The 19,012-nt window shown below is 49.5% G+C and overlaps 1 long non-coding RNA gene across 1 annotated transcript; it reads left to right on the top strand.

Moving 5' to 3' along the window:
- Positions 1-2,344: 2,344 nt before the first annotated feature.
- LOC146301374 (uncharacterized) lies at positions 2,345-17,270 on the top strand. Its single transcript, XR_014724669.1, has 2 exons — positions 2,345-2,508; positions 16,830-17,270. It is a non-coding gene; the product is annotated as an uncharacterized LOC146301374 (long non-coding RNA).
- Positions 17,271-19,012: the final 1,742 nt, after the last annotated feature.

Here is a 19,012-nt window from a genome sequence, read left to right as displayed (position 1 = left end):
TCTCTCTCATACTCTCTCTCTCACACTCTCTCTCACACTCTCTCTTTTCTCCCTCTCTCTCTCTCTCTCTCTCTCTCTCTCTCTCTCTCTCTCTCTCTCTCTCTCTCTCTCTCTCTCTCTCTCTCTCTCTCTCTCTCCCTCTCTCTCTCTCTCTCACCTACACTGCCCTGGAATGCAGTAGTGTGATCTGTGCTCGGTGCTCAGCACTACATAGGGTAATTGTCTCTAACATGAGGGAGCATGTTGCTCACACCAGACTTGTACAAACAAACAACAAGCCGGGGAACAGTGAATGCAAGCCTCTGCTGTTTGTAAGGGGGATAGGGGATGAGAGATGGGGAAGACTGATGTGGTTGCACATTAATTGCATGCATTTGGGAGTGTGTAGGGGGTGGGGAGTGTTGCTGGAATATCAGAGAGCTATTCTGATTTCACATTCACCGCAAGGTTTGCCGGAGTGTGTGAGTGTGTGAGTGTGTGTGTGTGTGTGTGTGTGAGTGTGTGTGTGTGTGTGTGTGTATGTGTGGATTGGGGTTGTCAGTGGAATTTTTATGTTCTTTGTCAATTCTGCAGTCACGACACACAGACTCGGGGAAGGGACATTTCCATGCGTTTTGTTTTCGAAAAGAAATACAGTTGAGCGCACAGGTTGCAACTGAAGGTTACCTCAGACTTGTTTGTTTGACTGTCAATGCATGTGTGAAGTATTCTATCACTTTTAGCCTTAACCTTAGGTCTTTGTACTGTCCTCAAAAGCAACAACCACATTATGTTGAGATAAAACGCTCCAAACTTTTGGTCTCTTTCCTTTCAGAGAACTTCTAAAAGCAAATTATTATTGATCATGTTCCTCATTCTCTTTCCTTTGGTAGGGGCTGGCAGGGAATCAAAGCTGCCAAGCCCAGTATGCAGGCCTAATCCCCACTGACCTGAATTTCCCTCTCCATGTCCTCACTCACTCACTCACTCTCTCTTTCTCTCCCTCTATCATCGCTCCCTCAAATGAGCAGCTCACACACACGCAGCTTGAATTTGTCTTCTTGCAGATGTATTTTACCTTCCCAGTAATCACCATAGTTAGTCTCCTTACCTGTCTGTCTGTTTGTCTCTCTGTCTGTCTTTCGGTTTGTTTGTCTCTGTCTGTCTGTCTGTCTGTCTGTCTGTCTGTCTGTCTGTCTGTCTGTCTGTCTGTCTGTCTATCTGTCTGTATGTCTATGTCTTTGTCTGCCTGCCTTGTCCCCCCCTCAAGTAAACAACACATCGACACAGACGTGCGTTGCCAGGGTTACCGAGGTGGCAGTAAACAATTGGCGACAGATGTGGCTGCAGGTGCTAAATTCAACTGAAATGATATTGTCATAGTGACACACTAGTGAACAAACCTGCCTGTTCCCTGTCCTAAAGAATAAGAAAAAAGTTAGAAAGTAAGAGAAATATAAAAGTGATTTTCTAGATGATGTATTTAAGTAAACATCAGGCAGTGCGTATGCTAACAGATATTGCTTTGACATCTCAGTGCATGACAGGGCTGAGAACCCATCCTAACTTGGGTATCTATGTTTTCATCACAGAAGACGGCATATCAGGAGTATTTAACTGTGAAATTCACATCAACTTGAGACTGGTTGGACAGTGATAATAGGTTTTACGTAGCCATCTGTGTGTGTGTGTGGGGGGGGGGGGCAGTGTCTGTTTATGTGTGTGTGTGGGGGTGGGGGCAGTGCGTGTTTGTGTGTGTGTGTGTGTGTGTGGGGGAGGGCAGTGTGTGTGTGTGTGTGTGGGGGGGCAGTGTGTTTGTGTGTATATTTTAGTGAAAACTAATGCCCATTCTGCTGGTGGGTGCACTCATCTTTCAGTCACCCAGAAGCAGATGTCACCAGGACAACAGGGCGCCAGATTGCCGAGGCGACCATCGTCAGGGCGAAGGTGTCTATACCCTGCAGTGTTCCGCAGATGGCGGCTGATGTCAATATCTGCTGAGATTTACCTTTCTTCCTCTTCTCTCTCTTTTTCTCTCTCCATTTCATTCTGTGGTCTCTCACTCACTCTCACTCGCTCTCATAACTCATTATTATTTGGTTTGGAATCAAGAGTGATGATTACACAACCCCACTAAGGATCAACAAGACACCCCACCCCCAGCCCCACACACACACACACACAAAGTCTTTCCCGAAATCAACTCTGCCATTACACAACACTTTCCGCGGCATTGAAAATAACATGGGAACAAAAAAACCATGTCAACAAAGACAGAAGAAGTAGGGCAGCCCAGAGTGTCCTCGCGTGTCTGAGCTCAGCCATGGTACTCCTCGTAAGCGGTGGACGACCAGACGAGGTTGGTCTAAGTCCTGTGTTTACACGCCCTCTGTCCTGTCCGGTCGGTGTGTTCCAGGCTGGAGACAGAGCCCAGCGAGGAGTGGCAGCAATTATCTACCTCCACCCTCGGGCCAAAATATATCGAACGGATTTCACTTCCTGTGCTACGGAATGGCACAACTGCCGGGGGTTTGTATTTCGCCCCTCAGAACATGATCCTTTTGGGTTAGGGTTGGGATTGTTGTGTTGGTTTTGTGAGATCCTGCATTTTTGAAGCCACACAAAGGAATGTTTGGGTCTGAGCAGCAGTATTTGTTGTCCGGGACATTTGGAGTCCAAGTTTGCTGGATTCTTTTTACACTCTTGTGTGTGTTGTGTGTGTGTGTTGTGTGTGTGTGTTGTGTGTGTGTGTTGTGTGTGTGTGTTGTGTGTGTGTTGTGTGTGTGTGTTGTGTGTGTGTTGTGTGTGTGTGTTGTGTGTGTGTGTTGTGTGTGTGTGGTGTGTGTGTGTTGTGTGTGTGTGTTGTGTGTGTGTGTTGTGTGTGTGTTGTGTGTGTGTGTTGTGTGTGTGTTGTGTGTGTGTGTTGTGTGTGTGTGTTGTGTGTGTGTGTTGTGTGTGTGTGTTGTGTGTGTGTGTTGCGTGCTGTAATGTAGCAGCGGCGTAGGGAATGTTGAGTGCAAGGACAGAGAGCTGTAGGGTGTTTTAACTGCCTTGGACACATGTGGCAGACAGACTTGGTCCAGGCCAGTTTGTTAGGACCGCTGGTGTCTGGTCCTGTCCTAGGTTTCATGGATCTTCTGGAATGTTCTGACAGTCCTTCTGAAGCTAGATGGATGAACATTTGGAGCTGTAGCATTTTGTCCTCAGCTGTCTTAAGACTGCGGTGTTTCTCCAATTCAGAATTTGGAGCTTGTAATTGTTTTGTCATCAATGACACTGACATTCGGGCAGAAAATAATCATATTAGTGGGGGGTTTGTTTGATCTCTGACGATGACGGATTTTTTGGGGGGTTGTTGTTCCAGACTGCGGCACACTCCAGTCAGCGGTGGGTCGGCTTTGTAACCTCAGGCCCCAGGGGGGTTGAGGGGGGTGTTTTGGGGGCTTCCCCAGCGCCCCAAACAGCCCCGGAGAGAAGCGTCGCGGGGCGCAAACATTAGCATGTGAAAACGTCTCGAGACCGGGGATGTGAGGGTCCCCAATTTGGCATGACAAAGCTGAGAGGGAGACAGCTGAGCCACAAAAGGAGTGAGGGAGTAAAGGAGGGTGGGGGTGGAGGGGGGCAGAAGTTGGGGGGGTGTGGTTAAGTTCTTCCTCCCAGTGACCAGCTGCTTTACACAGACCCGCCGCAGCGGCGTCCCCATTCACAGCTCCGTACAGCAGAGAGGTGTGTGTGCACGTGTGTGTATGGAAGGGACTGGGGGGACGGGGGGGGACGGGGGGGCGGGGGGGGGGGACGGGTACAGCGACAGAGAAACAAAGGCTTCACTTCCCTCACGGCCGGCGTCCCGCGGGTCGCTGTGTGGTGCTCCGCGTTTGGTGTTCCGAGCCGTGCCGTGAACAGGCCAAGATGAACGCCCTTGAAGCGTCCTTGTGGAGTGAGGAGCGAAAACGATCCTCGCGGTTCGCGTGCGTGTGCCAATCCTACGCCTGCGACGCAACTGTCAAAGCGCGTGAGATCAGGACCCGATGCAGCTGAGGTGAACCGCAATGCGCCCCCCCCCCCCCCCCTGCTGTGTCTGTCAACAGGCACGCGGCTCGCTCTTTGGGACAGGATTGGCGCTGACACGGCGGGCTGAGGGGATGTGTCACTTCCTCTCGTTGCATTGTGTCCTGAAACCACAGGATACCAGCTCGGGTGTGGCGGCCGGGTCACACTCGCCCAACCGCGCTTTTCCTGGATTTGTGTTCCACGTCCCGGTGGAAACACACGGCACTTCCTCTCCGCTCACCCTCTCTGCTTCTGCACGGCGGGCAAGAACGGCCTGCGCAGCGCCACACCTGACCTGCTGCGGTGAGGAGGGAACGACCTCAGCTGTTATCCTCCTGAGGAGAGGCGAGGCGGGGCGGAGAGCGTTGAGAGGGGAGAGGAGGAGAGAGGAGGGGAGAGGAGGGGAGAGGAGAGAATGGAGAAACGCAGAAAAAAAAGAAGAGAGGATCGGCCCCAGGTGGCACATGCAGCTTCTTCTGATGCATGTCAGCCATTACATAAGTGGATTTGAGCCGGGCAGAGATCGGGGGGAGGGTGGGGGGGGGGACTTGTTTCATTGCTGTCATTTGCGCCGTGATAGATCTATATTTGGAGCCTGTGCCTGGAGAAGCAGCCGTGCGTGGCCAGAAATAGCCTCTTAATACCCCCCAGTTTGTGAGCTTTGTTCCATTCTACTTTGCAGCCACATGAAGACTTTCTGTGCGTGCTCGAGAGAACAGCTCTCTCTCTCTCTCTCTCTCTCTCTCTCTCTCTCTCTCTCTCGACCTATCAGAGAGCTCCCTCCATTGGGCCGGCAGGCAGGCTGGGAAGGAGGGAGGGGAGTGTGGGAAAAGAGAGAAGGGAGGGGTGATGGGGGAGGGCAGGGGAAAAGGAGAGGATATGGAGATAGGAATGAGCTTGTGACTGCAGTTGTGAGAGAAAGAGCACTGAAGCATCGAGCTTGGCCGGAGTGAAACAAACGCCAGTGAATGTGCATTCCTACTTTGCGCCCAGTGTTTTGAAGAAACATTGCTAAGCAATTAGCATTGATATGTCATGGCACGCAACTGGGTGCAGAAGTGCAGAAGTCAGTCAGAAGTCGTCAGTGCTGTGATGTACTGTGTGTGTGTGTGTGTGTGTGGAGGGGGGTGCAGGAGTGGGTGGTAGAAACCCAATATCCACGTATTGGGTGCCCATCGCCCCCAGAGAGGGGAGCGGGAACAGGAGGCCCAGCTGTCCTTAACAATGGAGGACTGCCTCTCTGCAGCCAAACCTCAAAAGACCTCATTCACTCCTCTGTCTCCCTCCTCTGTCTCCCTCCTCTGTCTCCCTCCTCTGTCTCCCTCCTCTGTCTCCCTCCTCTGTCTCCCTCCTCTGTCTCCCTCCCCTGTCTCCCTCCTCTGTCTCCCTCCTCTGTCTCCCTCCTCTGTCTCCCTCCCCTGTCTCCCTCCTCTGTCTCCCTCCCCTGTCTCCCTCCTCTGTCTCCCTCCTCTGTCTCCCTCCCCTGTCTCCCTCCTCTGTCTCCCTCCTCTGTCTCAGCAGGGCCCACTCCTGTGGGGGCGAGCCAGGACATGCTCACAGGCCATGCAGACATGCCTCTTGTCAGAAGTGTGTGCATGTTCGTATCGGTGCACGATGTGCACGTGTGTTTGTTGGTTTGTTTCTTTGTTTATGTGTGTCTGTGCACATGTATGTGTTTTGGAAAGGAGGATGCGTGTCGTTGGGATGCATACAATGTCCTCCCAAAAACAAGAAAGCAGAAGGAGAAGAAGAAAAAAAACCCTTACAACCTGACGTAATCGCTTACCAGTCTTCCTTCCTCATACGCTGCACAAGTCCTCCTCTTGTCAGGCGTCTGGAAAAGCCCGGAAATACCGTTTGTCCCCCGGGCCCTCACAAGGACAATCATTTCAGCTGCAAAGACTACACATTAATTGCTTCAGAACCTCCTATGCACTGTTTGTATTTCCCCTTCCCTAAACATTGTGTTCCTCTTATCTTACTGCTGGAGTGCGTGTGTGTGCAGTGTGTGTGTGTGTACGCGGGCATGTTTTTGTGAAGTGTGCATGTTTTGTTTTATGTTTTTTTTGCACTGTCAGGCTCTGGCAGTTGGTGTGTGTGTGCCCCCCCCCCCCCACCCCCCCACCCCACAATGCCAACCCAGAAATCCCCAGTCAGTCCTTCCCTCTGACAAGCCCATATGTTTAATCCCTTTCTCTGTTACTTCATCTACAGCTGTGTCTATTGTTCTGCAGTCACCATCGCTTGGTCCTTGAATTGTGCTTTCATTCTTTCAAAAAACCATTTTAAGATGGTTTTAAATGATTTTTTTAAAAGAGCTTTATATGACTAAGTGTGACTTATTTTTGAGACATAGACTGCGGAAAACACACTGGAGATAGTGTGTGTGTGTATGTGGGGGGGCACAAAGAAATGGCGTGTGTTTGATGGTGTTTTGTGCACATGCCGCCCTCAGGGATGTGTGCCAGAGAGAGGGTCTTTTTCATACAGAACAAGCACAAGCCAGTGCTCCTGGGAGACCACCAGTCACACAGCTTGAAGCTGCGACCCCCTCCCCCTCCTGAACCAGGGATCCCTCACACTCTCTCACACACACACACACACACACACACACGCACACACGCACAGCTTGCCTCTCTCTCCTTCACACACTCCACTGTCCTGTCCACAATGCCCTCCCTGTGTTTATTCAGCTTGACCCTGCCACAGATACCCATCTCATTCTATCTCAATTACATCAGCCAATCCCTGCCAACCCCCCCCCCCTCCCCCCTCCCTCGCCCCCAAAACAGGAACTGCCCCCACCATCCCCCACTCTTCTCCCGATTCCCTCCCTCAGTCTTCTGTCTGTTTGGTTTGAGTTAGGAGGGAAAACTGGTTTCATATTAAAATGAATAGGACCTGTGACAACAGTGGGATGGATATCTATTCATAGTCCCTGGCATGACTCTGCTGATGATTGGCCCAAACAAACAAACAATCAAACAAAACAAACAACAGCCTCGCTTGAAGCAGACAATTATCCTGCAGGCTGACGTCATAGGATTCAAGACCGTGAGCTTGAATTGATAACCTAATCAGTAGGAAAACAACATGTCCTAATAGGGTGTGTTGTGATAGTTGCTTCAACTTGCATCAACTTTTCCTTCCACTCATACCTTAAGACTGTGCAGCCCTATGCTGGGTGACTAGTAACTACATCTGATGGAACTAGTAACTAGGTCTGACATTACCCAGTCTGTGTGTACTTTGTCTGATACTAACTAGGTCTAACAGTTTGTAGGCACTTACAGTACAGTAACTTGGGTTTGCTAGAGTGACTGAGTTGAATTGGTTCAACTCCTTCCTCAGGAGTTTGTTCCAGGGCGTGACGTCAATGTTATTTCAGCATCCACAGTCATGGTTGTGCACCTGTGGTGTCAGCTGATGGGACTAATGTCCCAAGTCTACTCAGGGGCCAGATTCATAAAAGTAGACTTAGTCTTCGACTTAAATGTAACTTTAAGTCTGACTTGCCATAGACAATTTACCTGTTGCATCAAGCTCAGGGGATCAGATGGCTGAGCGGTGAGGGAGTCGGGCTAGTAATCTGAAGGTTGCTGGATCGATTCCCCCCGCCGTGCCAAATGATGTTGTGTCCTTGGGCAAGGCACTTCACCCTACTTGCCTCGGGGGGAATGTCCCTGAACTCACTGTAAGTCGCTAAATGTAAAGGTTCACTATCAGTGACTAACGTAACGTAAGACTGACGTAGATAATGATTTATAAAGTGAGTTATGTTGTTATTTATTCTGCGCAAAAGCAGAACCCAGTCCACATTTTCTGCAGTTACAAATAACTCAGTTATTTCCTTTGTAAAAAATGATGCTAAGATAATGATGTAGCCTACTAACAGATCGTTGGCATAGCAACTCAGCCCTTACTGCAAGATTTAGCTGGGGGAGAGGTGGCTAACTTTTTTACTTCAAATTAAGTCAGTCTTACTATTTATGCAACAGACAGGTTTAGTTAGACTAGACTAAGCTGCCAATTTAAGACAGTCTAAGGCTAAGACTAGGCTTAAACTAAGTTTATGCAACTGGCCCCTGGCCCCTGGCCCCAGGACCTAGAAATGTGGGGGCCTCTGAATGTCCTCATGATGTTATCCAGTAACAATATAAAGATTGCCTGAACGCACACACGATCAGATGTTGCTACTGTGAGTAACGTTATGAGGATGACCTGAAACGACGTTTTCACAAAGTGTCACAATGACGGTTACAGACAGTTCGGGAAGGTCAAGTTACATTCTGAACATTCCCCATTCCCACGGTATGAATGCACCTGTAATGCACCTGTAATGTCCCAAAAAGGTGAAATTTGGTACCTGTGAAATACCTTAGAGGAATGTTATGAATGTACCTAGAATGTCACCAACAGGCCGTGACATTGAGCATCTCAGTAAGATATTTACATTTTACTCATTTAGCAGACGCTCTTATCCAGAGCGACTTACAGTAAATACAGGGACATTCCCCCCCGGAGGCAAGTAGGGTGAAATGCCTTGCCCAAGGACACAACGTCATTATGCACTGCCGGGAATCGAACCTGCAACCTTCTGATTAATAGATCGATTCCCTAACGGCTCAGTCATCTGACCTCCCCATGGGACCTTAGGGGAACGCCACAAATGTTTCAGCAATGTTTCTTGTTAGATGGGTGGGAGTGATAGAAACAAGTTGATTCTGAGTAGGTCTTGTAAAAAATCCTACAATCTGATGACACTGTTCACAAGTTGGGATGATGTCATCAGCTGAATGACGCATTCATCCCTAGGTCACGCCTACAAATTCTTGGAACATCTGCTTTGCTCGTTGTTCTTTTTTTAAAAGATGGCCTGGAGTGAAATGTCAGGTATTCATTCCATCTATTCAATTGATCACAAAAGATCCATTAGGCAACACCTGGGATCGTCACCTCTGAGAGGTAGAGTGACCTGCTGATTGTAAACAATCATAAATCCTGTTCACAGACACCAGTGAGAATCCCTATTGAGACTCGTGCCCAAACCCAGATAGATCCCACCCACTTCTTGTCCTTGCAAGTCACATCTATGGGTTTTTACGGCGTGTGGCAATCAATAGGGATCAATCCAACCAATCTGTTTGATTTGTAAGACCTCCGGTGTTTGTGCCTAATGCATTCAGTGTTAGGTTCCCTCAGTCTCAGAGCTCACGGGGGAATTCAAGCTGTTGCTCTTGACACATCCTCAGCTTGCCGTCATGCCTCTTACTTCCTCATTCGGTCGCTTCTGTCGTGTTTCTCTGGTCAGGAGCCGACCAAGAGCTTGTGCCACTTCACCTTCTCGCACATGTATGTTTGTGCACGTGTGCGCACAAACACCGAGTTAAATGGAAAGTCTGGCATTGCTTACCAGCAACAGCAGGACCCATCCACTTCTTGGGAGTAACAATAACAGGAAGTGATTAACAAGGTCCATGACAGCCATTCTCTTCTCTGGAAATGGAACACTTCCTGCCAACAACACGGCTCATTCAAAGCCAGGATGGGAGAGTGACAATTCAGGGCACCCCTCCTAAATCCACTGTTGAAGAAAAGCAGGGATACATGTCTATGAAACAGGAAAAGGTAAAGCCTTTGCTTGTTCTTGGCCAACAATTTTTTTCTTTCTTCCTAGACTGGAAAACAAACAACAAACGTGTTGTTCGTCTGGCCGGTGGGGGGGTCATCATGTTCTCCACCTGACCAACGGCAGGGCCTGTTACCTTTGACCCTGTGTTAGGGTGGGGGTGGGGGTGGGGGGGTCTGCGAGAATGGACAGGAATGCTTGGTGCCACGGTGCCGTGTTTAAAGCATGTTACAGTAGCATACCGCTCGTTTAAACTTGTTCCGCCAACAAGCTCGTGTCCTAACATCTCTGTGTGGCATTAAATTCTATGTTTGGTTTCAAGCCTTAAGAACAGTACACATGGCACGACACACGTCATTTTTTTAACAAGCCTCGATGTGTGTACACAACATGTGTGGAAGAGACGGAGAACATTCATCACAGCTCGCTAGCGCGCTCATTTTCTCCCTCTGTAATTAATGTTCTTTGGGGGGATGTGTAAATATAGTTGCTCGCTCTTTTAGCCAATTACGGGGAACAAAGAGGGCGGATGTCAGCAGAATGGTGGCGCTCTGGGAGTCCCTGCGCGTGAGGACGACTGACCTTCAACGTTGTACATCTCTCCCCCTTCCCAACACAACATACGAACGCGCGCACGCACGGTCCTTGTCAGAGTAATCATCCCCGCCCTATTTCCAGGGACTCTTTGGCCATGCTATGAAATCACGATGAAACTCAAGCCTTCAATTTACTGCACCATAATTGCCTTTGAGCACAAAGGAGTGATCGGCCATGCTTCTCTTCCGTCTTTCTGTCAAGTGGACACATTCAGAACATGCCACACACAGCTGTGCCTCGGAAAACGATATAAGAGACCTCTGCAGAGGCGAACGCTATCAATATATCTCATTACTTACAGGACTGCAGGTTCAAAATGAGACCCCCCACTGGCAGGCAGAGAGACAGGAAGTGACCATGAAAGAGAAACAGGAACAGCACTGGGATGATTCACCTTCCAGCCCAGTGTCTCTATTGGTCCTTGGCTTGTTTGTCTAAACATGTAATCGACAAAGCGGCAACAAAGCGTTTGGTCGTTTTCAATCGAATAGGTCAGAAAAACGGTGGCGTATGAAAGCCAAACAAGACAATTTGGTGCCGTGCGTACAGGAAGTGAAAACACGCGCCCGCCCCCCCCCCCCCCCCCCGAGTCTTGAGTAAATCAAGAAAAAACAAGGGGGGGGGCATGTTTGCCGTGGCTCAAGAGCAAGAGACCTCCACACACACACACACACACGCCTTTTCTTTATTACATCTGGTCTCAGTTGCAGGGTCTGGATGGCCGCCTCTGCCGTGCCAAACAAAGTAGACATTCATCAGCGTCGCTGATTAACACCCAACATGATTCGGGTTACACTGCTTCGGGCGAGCGTGTGTGTCCGTGTGTGTGTATTTGTGCGTGTGTGCGTGTGTGTGCATTTGTTGGGGGAGAAGTCATGACCAGGGGTCAAAGGGCAGTCCGGGCTCCATGTTACATGAACACCATTCAGGGTCACATTGATATTTTTCTGTTGTCTCACCCCCTTATGACAGAGGCAACTGATCGGATTAAAGCTTAATAGCCAATCAGGCTTCAACCTGGGTCCAGAGCTTCAGCAGTCTGAGAGGAGAGTTGAATCGGTGCCAGTTTTGGTGGAGTAGATCTGGACTGAGAGTGAGAGTAGGAGCCAGACCAGGCAACCCACCGCTCTCCTCCTCCAGTTGTTTTTAAGGGTAAACAGGAAATGTGTGGCATGTTGTGATAGGGGGAGGGGAGAGAGGGAGAGTCGAGCCGGGGAGGACAGAACAACAGAGAAAGAGGGGAGAGAGAGAGCTAGAGAGAGAGAGAGAAAAAAAAAGAGAGAGGACAAAAAAGAGAGAGAGAAAAAAAAAAGAGAGATCGCCGCAAGACATGCTACTCACTCAGCACGCGGCCTTTTGTGCGTCTCAAAGACAAACCCACAGAATGTGTAACAGACACCTCAAAATGCGAAAGGCTACAGTTTCTAATCTCCTCACGTCTGTCGAGAGAAGGCGCGGTTGCAGCCGGAGCGGCAGAGCGCGGAGCGCGAGACAGGCAGGAAACAGCTGATTCACTTCTTCACCGTCGAGTTCCACCTTCGAGCCGATGACGTCACGCCGAACTTTGCTCGTCGCCGCAGATTCAGTCCGTTGTCGGGGGAGATATTCGGTGGGACAAAGGGAAAGGAAGAGGGGGGAAAAGAAACACAGCTGAACCCAAGTTGTTATAAAGGAGGAGATCTCCTGAACCTGGCTCCCTTTCTCTGAGACCTGTCTGTTTGTTATGTTATTGATCAGAGCTCATTACGAAGGCGCCTACAGGGACCAAGCCAGGGAGCAGCATCCTGTCGTCACTTGGCGTGGCTGGGACCCGCCATTTATATTTCATGAGCGCCACACATTGCCGCTGCCAAATCTCCCTCTTGACACGGTTTCATTGAGAAAACCAAGAGAGCTCGGCGGGCAGGAAGGCAGGCTGGCAAACAAGCAGGCCGACGCGTAGCGAGGCAGGGATCCCAACTCTATTAGCGCAGTGGAGGATAGGAAAGCAGACAGACAGACAGACAGACAGGTGGCTAACACACACACACACACACTCTCAGGCAGAAGAAGAAAGCCTCTCCCACTAATTCATTAGGGTCGGGTGGTGCAGCAGCGCGATGGCCTGTTGCCAAGGTGACAGGGGCCAGTTGGGTTGAGCCTCATCTGCAGATGCAAACGAGCCGGCTTAGCCTCCGAAGGTCTTCTGTCTCACACACACACACGCACACACACACACACAGCCGCCTCAGTATACCTGGGATTGGGGTGGGGAAGAAGGGGTAAGTGTGGCTTTACATGTTGTGTGTGTGTCTGTGACATGCCTCCTTTGTGTGTACTGTGTCTGGCTCCTCTGCTCTGAGAGGATAACTCATGACTCCAAGCACCCCCCCCCCTCCCCTACACACATCCCCCCTCCCCCCCCTCCCCTACACACATCCCCCCACCCCCCAACCCCCTCTCGCATGAGCGTCTCCCCCATCGACACAAAGTGCTGAACTGGCCTTTTCAGAGGGCCGACGGTGGTCATGGAGCTGGATAACAGACGCCAGTTCCACAGCTCCCTCCGCCCGACGACAAGCGTCAGCGACGACAAAAAAAGCCAGATTCCTTTTGTTTTGCGGGAAGCAAACAGCTAGGAACAGACAACGATGACGCGTCTGGCAGGTTTGCGTGGCGACTACTGCCGTGGTGACCGGGGTTGTTGCGAACAGGGAGCGAGGATGAGGAGGAGGGGAGGAAGAGGAGGGGAGGAGGGGGAGAAGGAGGGTTTGTCAAGATGACCATGATGAAAAGAATGACACAAAATCGCAAAGAGAACCGTCCGGAAGAAGCAAGTAAACAAATCAGAAAAGGTGGAGAACAAAGGAGAGAGGAAGAGACATGCGAGGGGATTGATCTTCATTTCCTTCCCTCTCCCTTTATCCTCAACAACAAAAAAGAGATTTCTTCCAGCATGCGAGTCTCTCTCCACCTGGGCAACAGAGCCGAGCGCGAGGTCATGTTATCAACCTACTGTTGTGATCTATTCAGGGTTCAAAGTCCAAAACAACAATCAAACAGTCATGAACAAGTATGGCTGCAGCTCGCCTGTGACAACAGGCACATATGCCATGCAGACTCAATCCTGAATGGAGAAATGGTCATGAATAATTAGGGCATTCTCTCACAAAGCAGATGTCTCTTCCTACCAAGCACACAGCTCTCTGCAAAGAATGAGCGACAGGGATATGAGCCCGACAGAAAGACAAGGGGAGTCACCGGCTTGTGAGACAGAGGGAGCATTCGTAGTCGTAGGGACAGAGGGAGTCAGGTGGCTGAGCGGTTAGGGAATCAGGCTAGTAATCAGAAGGTCGCTGGTTCGATTCCTGGCCGTGTCAAATGACGTTGTGCCCTTGGGCAAGGCACTTCACCCTACTTGCCTCAGGGGAATGTCCCTGTACTTACTGTAAGTCGCTCTGGATAAGAGCATCAGCAAAAAATGACTAAATGTTAAGAAAAAAATGTAAAAAAGGACAGTAGCTGGTGTAGCAACCTGATACACAAACACACACACTCATCCATATACACACAAAGAAGCACCCGTACACGCACTCACGAGGCCACACGCACGCACCGACCGACCCCGACGCCACCCGCCCTCCCTCCGACACACACACCAACATTCGTTAGGTTCTCCCTCCCGTCCTCTTTCCCACTTGAACCCATTGAGCCACAGGGGGAGGAGCAGTGGCAAGGCGGCACTCCGCCACACAGTCATTGTGTCAGTGAACCCATAAATGATGCACCACTCCTCAAATATTGATATGGAAATCACCATCTCGTCAGCTGACAGAGGACATACATTTAGGAGCCTTCGTCTCAATCTCTCTTTTTATGGTGCTTCTTTCCTGTAGGCGCTTACACGGATGCTTTTTGCCTTGATGTGTAAACTTGATGTGTGAAATATGATCAGCTGCCAGGGGGATACTAGTTGAACCGTCTTTGTTATGTAGAGGTAGGGCGTTATCGTGGATAAAAAGCATTAAGACCCAAGTCTAACTGGAGAGCCCATTGACAAGGATCTTTAAGCTGCATGTGTACTCGTGGCTTAACATGCAAATGCATTAACAGAATAGAAAGGTCAGGCTGTGCTCGATTGAATGGAATGCATTCAGGGCTCCGACATATTGATTCAACCTGACTAGAAACATCTTCAGACGAAGCCAAAACACGGCCGAGGAGGAGAGACACGCGGGGTCGAACAAACGGGCGTTTGTCTTAGGGTTTACAAACATGTGTTTGTTTGCGATGGAGGGACAGGTTTCTTTTCTTTTCTTTTTCCCTTCACGTGGAGTTCAGACCGCGTTCCGCTAAATCTTCAACCCATTTGGGGACAACGGCGTGAAGGTCGACCAAGGAGGAAAAAACATGTGCACAAAAATACACTCCATACATTGATTTTTGTGTTGGGGATCTTTAAGGGTAACAGCCCCTCCGGTCATGCAGGGACCCCCACACTGGACCCCAACTGATTTGGAACCTGGGGAAACCATAATTGGTTGTTATTAGCTATATTGAATGACATAGATGTAGATTCAGCAGGATCGATAGAAAACAGACAATTTAGCACTTGAAACCTATTGATTGCTCTTCCTTCAAGGTGAAGAGTTTGCCCAGGCCTTGACAGATCAACACACGGCTCCAATGGGACAAAAGATGGAGGGAAGGTGAAGAAAGCAGGCGCGTGTCACCCTCTCGAGGTCCCATACCCACTTCTCTCAGGAGGATACCGAGAGCGTATTTTCTTGGGCCTCGTACTTCAGATCACTAGACACTGAGGAATGTTCCGGGGAGGAGGCAGATGGTGGATTATGTGCCTTTTTTTGTTGCGGAGCTCTTTCAGCGAGAAAATCAATTCCTTGCTCTGAAGATAAAACTGCTAGGCCGCAAAAGAGGTCCAGAAAGTGGACATGGCTATCTCATTCCCTTGTCAGATAAACGGCGCACACGAGAATGATGAGAGAAGTGGTTTATGGCCGGTTTCTTGCTCGGAATATGCCGGTGTGACTTCGGTCGTGATTCCTGTGAAAGTGATTTACTGTGCATGTGACATATTTCGATTGTGAAGTTGCGTAACACAAGATTCTGACAACATCTAGAAAGGAGTCCTCTCAGGTTGCGTGTGTGCATCCATGTGTCATCCAATCTCAATGAGAATGTTATCATCGTCCACACGGTTGGGAATGGAAAGGAACTGGGCTTCGCTCCATTAGCTCGCAAGTAAAATGATGATGTCTTTGTCTCACCGAGTTCCATATGAACACTGCCATCTCCACAGCCCTGTTCCTTTATTCATGTCTCAGAGGAGAGAAATGCAGGCGATATCTCAAGTCATTCTTTCCGAGGATTTCAAAGAAAAGTTTCGGGTAATTAAGGAATGTCCTTCCTCTAAAGAAACAGAATGCAACATTTCTCAAATAGGTTGATGGTGAACGAGTTTCAGCACAAACATTCCAATGAATTGACCATCTCTTGTTTCATTGGTGCATCTCTGGAGAAAACAACATAAACAATCTGAGTGGAACTGACAGACTGTGTGCTCGTTCCCCGATTCTTTCCCTGGTTTACTAGTTCAGCAGGGCGTAGGTCACAACAGAGGCGGTAGATAACAGAGTGAGAGAGAGTCAGAGACAGAGAGAGAGAGAGTCAGAGACAGAGAGAGAGAGAGTCAGAGACAGAGAGAGAGAGAGTGAGAGACAGAGAGAGAGAGAGTGAGAGACAGAGAGAGAGAGAGTCAGAGACAGAGAGAGAGAGAGTGAGAGACAGAGTGAGAGACAGAGAGAGAGAGTCAGAGACAGAGAGAGAGAGAGTGAGAGACAGAGAGAGAGAGAGAGAGAGAGAGAGAGAGAGAGAGAGAGAGAGAGAGAGAGAGAGAGAGAGAGAGAGAGAGAGACAGAGAGAGAGAGAGAGAGAGAGAGAGAGAGAGAGAGAGAGAGAGAGAGAGAGAGTCAGAGAGAGAGAGAGAGAGAGAGAGAGAGAGAGAGAGAGAAAGGGAGAACAGAGAAGGGAGAGTGTGCTCCCAGGCCACTGAGTGCATTATCTTGACCCACCCACACCACACCACACACACACACACACACACACACATGCACTCACACACACTGACAAACACGTACACAAACTTTATCTGAGCCCTTCCTTGAGACTCTAGCCAGCTTCTGTGTTCCACTATCCACCAACAGTCACACACGTTGTGTTTAGAGAGGGGCACTCGAACCAGAGTGCTGATGGGTTTGTTGGAGTGAGGTAATCAACCCCCATCGATCGTGGGAACACCACTGTCAACTACAGTCGACCACCTCTCTTTTCAATCTGTCGTTTTGATCCATCCTTATTTTCAAACAGTGACGTGGTCTTGGATAAGCCTGTGCCCTTCGCCTCATGCTACAGCTCTCTCTCTTTCTCCTCTCTCTCTCTCTCTCTCTCTCTCTGTTGCCGTCCTGTGTATTTCTTACACACACTCACACACACACATACACACACTCTCACCACTACCCCGGCACTCTTGCCAATTTAATAAACAGCGGCTTTTCCATGTGAATCTCTCCCCCAGCTTCCTGGCCAGAGCGACAACAGAGTGTGGGTGGGTGGAATAACAGGAAGTGGACAGCCCAGCCTAGGACGAGGTGGGCAGCTGTCCGCCTGACGGTGTCCGCTCTCGCTTCACCAGCCTGCGCTGGAGAAAGGGATCCCATCAGGACAAGCTGTGGCACCAGCCAAGAGACTTCACAGACAGGAAGGAGGTTCGGCCTGTTTCCTGCTTCTCAAGTTCCGTGGGGTTTTTGTTCGTTTTTAGGACACTGGTTGTGTGTCATCCATAAGCAAACCATGGTGGCTTTATGGGAATAAGTTCTGTTCAGGATACAGCAACTGCAGAGTTAAGATGATTCACAATGTGTGTGTTTGTGTGTGTGTGTGTGTGTGTGTGTGTGTGTGTGTGTGTGTGTGAACACGAGAATAAATAGCCACGCTGCAGATTGCCATCTTTGGTGCATTTTAGCTTCTTTGTGAATATCTTTTAACAACATCAACCCACAACATTTATACAATCTTCCATTTCCTGTAGGCTCTCCAGCATAAAGGCTAACGTTCAAATCTTCCTTTCGCAATTATTCTTTCTTATTTGGGAAACACAAGGCGGCGATGGCCCTGACAGGCTGGGCTCAGCTGTTTAACAGGCCAGTGAGGACACTGTGAGAGGACGACAGTCAGCACGACTGGAGGAGATATTGGGATTCCCAGAAATCCTGCAATGTGTGCATGTCACATGTCGAATTTCAGAGAGCAAACGTGGGACACCAACAACAACAAAATCTGGGGGAAAAAAAAGAATGTAGGTCATAAACTGGGTTGTAGAGCATCAGAATTGCCTGCAGACTGTTTCTGCGGTACCAAATACAAGCTCACGACGCAGTGTGACTGTGTGAGAAGGAGAGAAACAGCCTCTGTAGGCATTCTTTCTATGCCGAGAACTGTGAGGTGAATTGGTGGTGTTTGTGTTTCGGTTTCGTGACTGTCCCACAAGAGGCTGCTCAACAGACTGCGTGGCTCCCTGTCATATTTACACCCCGAGATTTATGTTGGAGATGCTAGCAGTCGCCCCCCATCACATAGCCACACCAGATCTGTTTACAGTCTGTCAAAAGAGAGAGGGGCGAGGGAGAAAGAAACACAGAGAGAGAGAGGGAGAGATTTCAGAAAGAGACAAAAAGAAAGAAAGAGAGTTGGGTTGGATTGAGAGAGAGAGAGAGAGAGAGAAAGAGAGAGAGAGAGAGTGAGAGAGAGAGAGAGAGAGAGAGAGAGAGAGAGAGAGAGAGAGAGAGAGAGAGAGAGAGAGAGAGAGAGAGAGAGAGAGAGAGAGAGAGAGAGAGAGAGAGAGAGAGAGAGGGAGGGTGTCAGTGGGTGCTTTGCTCCCCTTGGCTCATTCTGACATCTGTGAGTCAATTAGCTGACTGGAGAGAAAACATCCCTGCCCCCTTCCACCAAACACACCCCAGCCAGCCAGTCAGCCAGTCCCAGACAGCCAGCCAGTTTCAGCGAGCTCCAGCAGCCTCAGCCAGCCCCAGTGAGAGCTGTTGGGGGAGGGGTGCTAGCTGGTGGGGGTGGAGGGTGAGGAGGTTGGATGTCAAGAATGTGGCTCACGGTCTGCTCTTTTGTGTGTTTTGTGCAAGATGAATGGGGGCCTGGGCTGCTGGTGTGCTAGCTAACTACAGGCACCCCATTGACTTGTGTCAAAAAGCCTCCAAAAGCCTTCTTGGCCTGCCTCTGTGAAATAAGACACATGAATACAACGCAGGGTGAACAACTTAACCGCCCACACTTCATATACACAAACACCTCTCTCAAATCGACTGTTTCTCTCTCTGTCCCCATTCCTGCTTTGATGTATACCTGATCTCTGCATTCTCCTTTCTCTATCTCTCTCCGTTATCTCTCTCTGTCTCTGCCATGTTGTTAGTGTGGTTATTGTGTCTGGAGAGGGACATGCTCTTTTTTGCACCCCCCCCTTCCTCCCCATGCGCCCCACATTCCCTTCTCTCCTCGTCCCCAATGTCTTCCTTATCCTGAGGCTACGACTATGGAAATATGCTTCAGTCACAATGCTAATTATTTAAGAGCCATCACCTCATTAACAGTGCTGGGAAGATAATAAATGATTAATGGGTCGTTCTTCTTCGTGTCACTGTTCTCTCTCTTCACCTCTTTCTTTCCACATCAACTCTTCCTTCCACCTAC

The sequence above is a fragment of the Hypomesus nipponensis genome, chromosome 2 (genome assembly GCF_054491055.1).
Source record: "Hypomesus nipponensis isolate SF chromosome 2, ASM5449105v1, whole genome shotgun sequence".
Classification (NCBI taxonomy): Eukaryota; Metazoa; Chordata; class Actinopteri; order Osmeriformes; family Osmeridae; genus Hypomesus; species Hypomesus nipponensis.
This window is presented reverse-complemented; position numbering and strand designations above follow the sequence as displayed.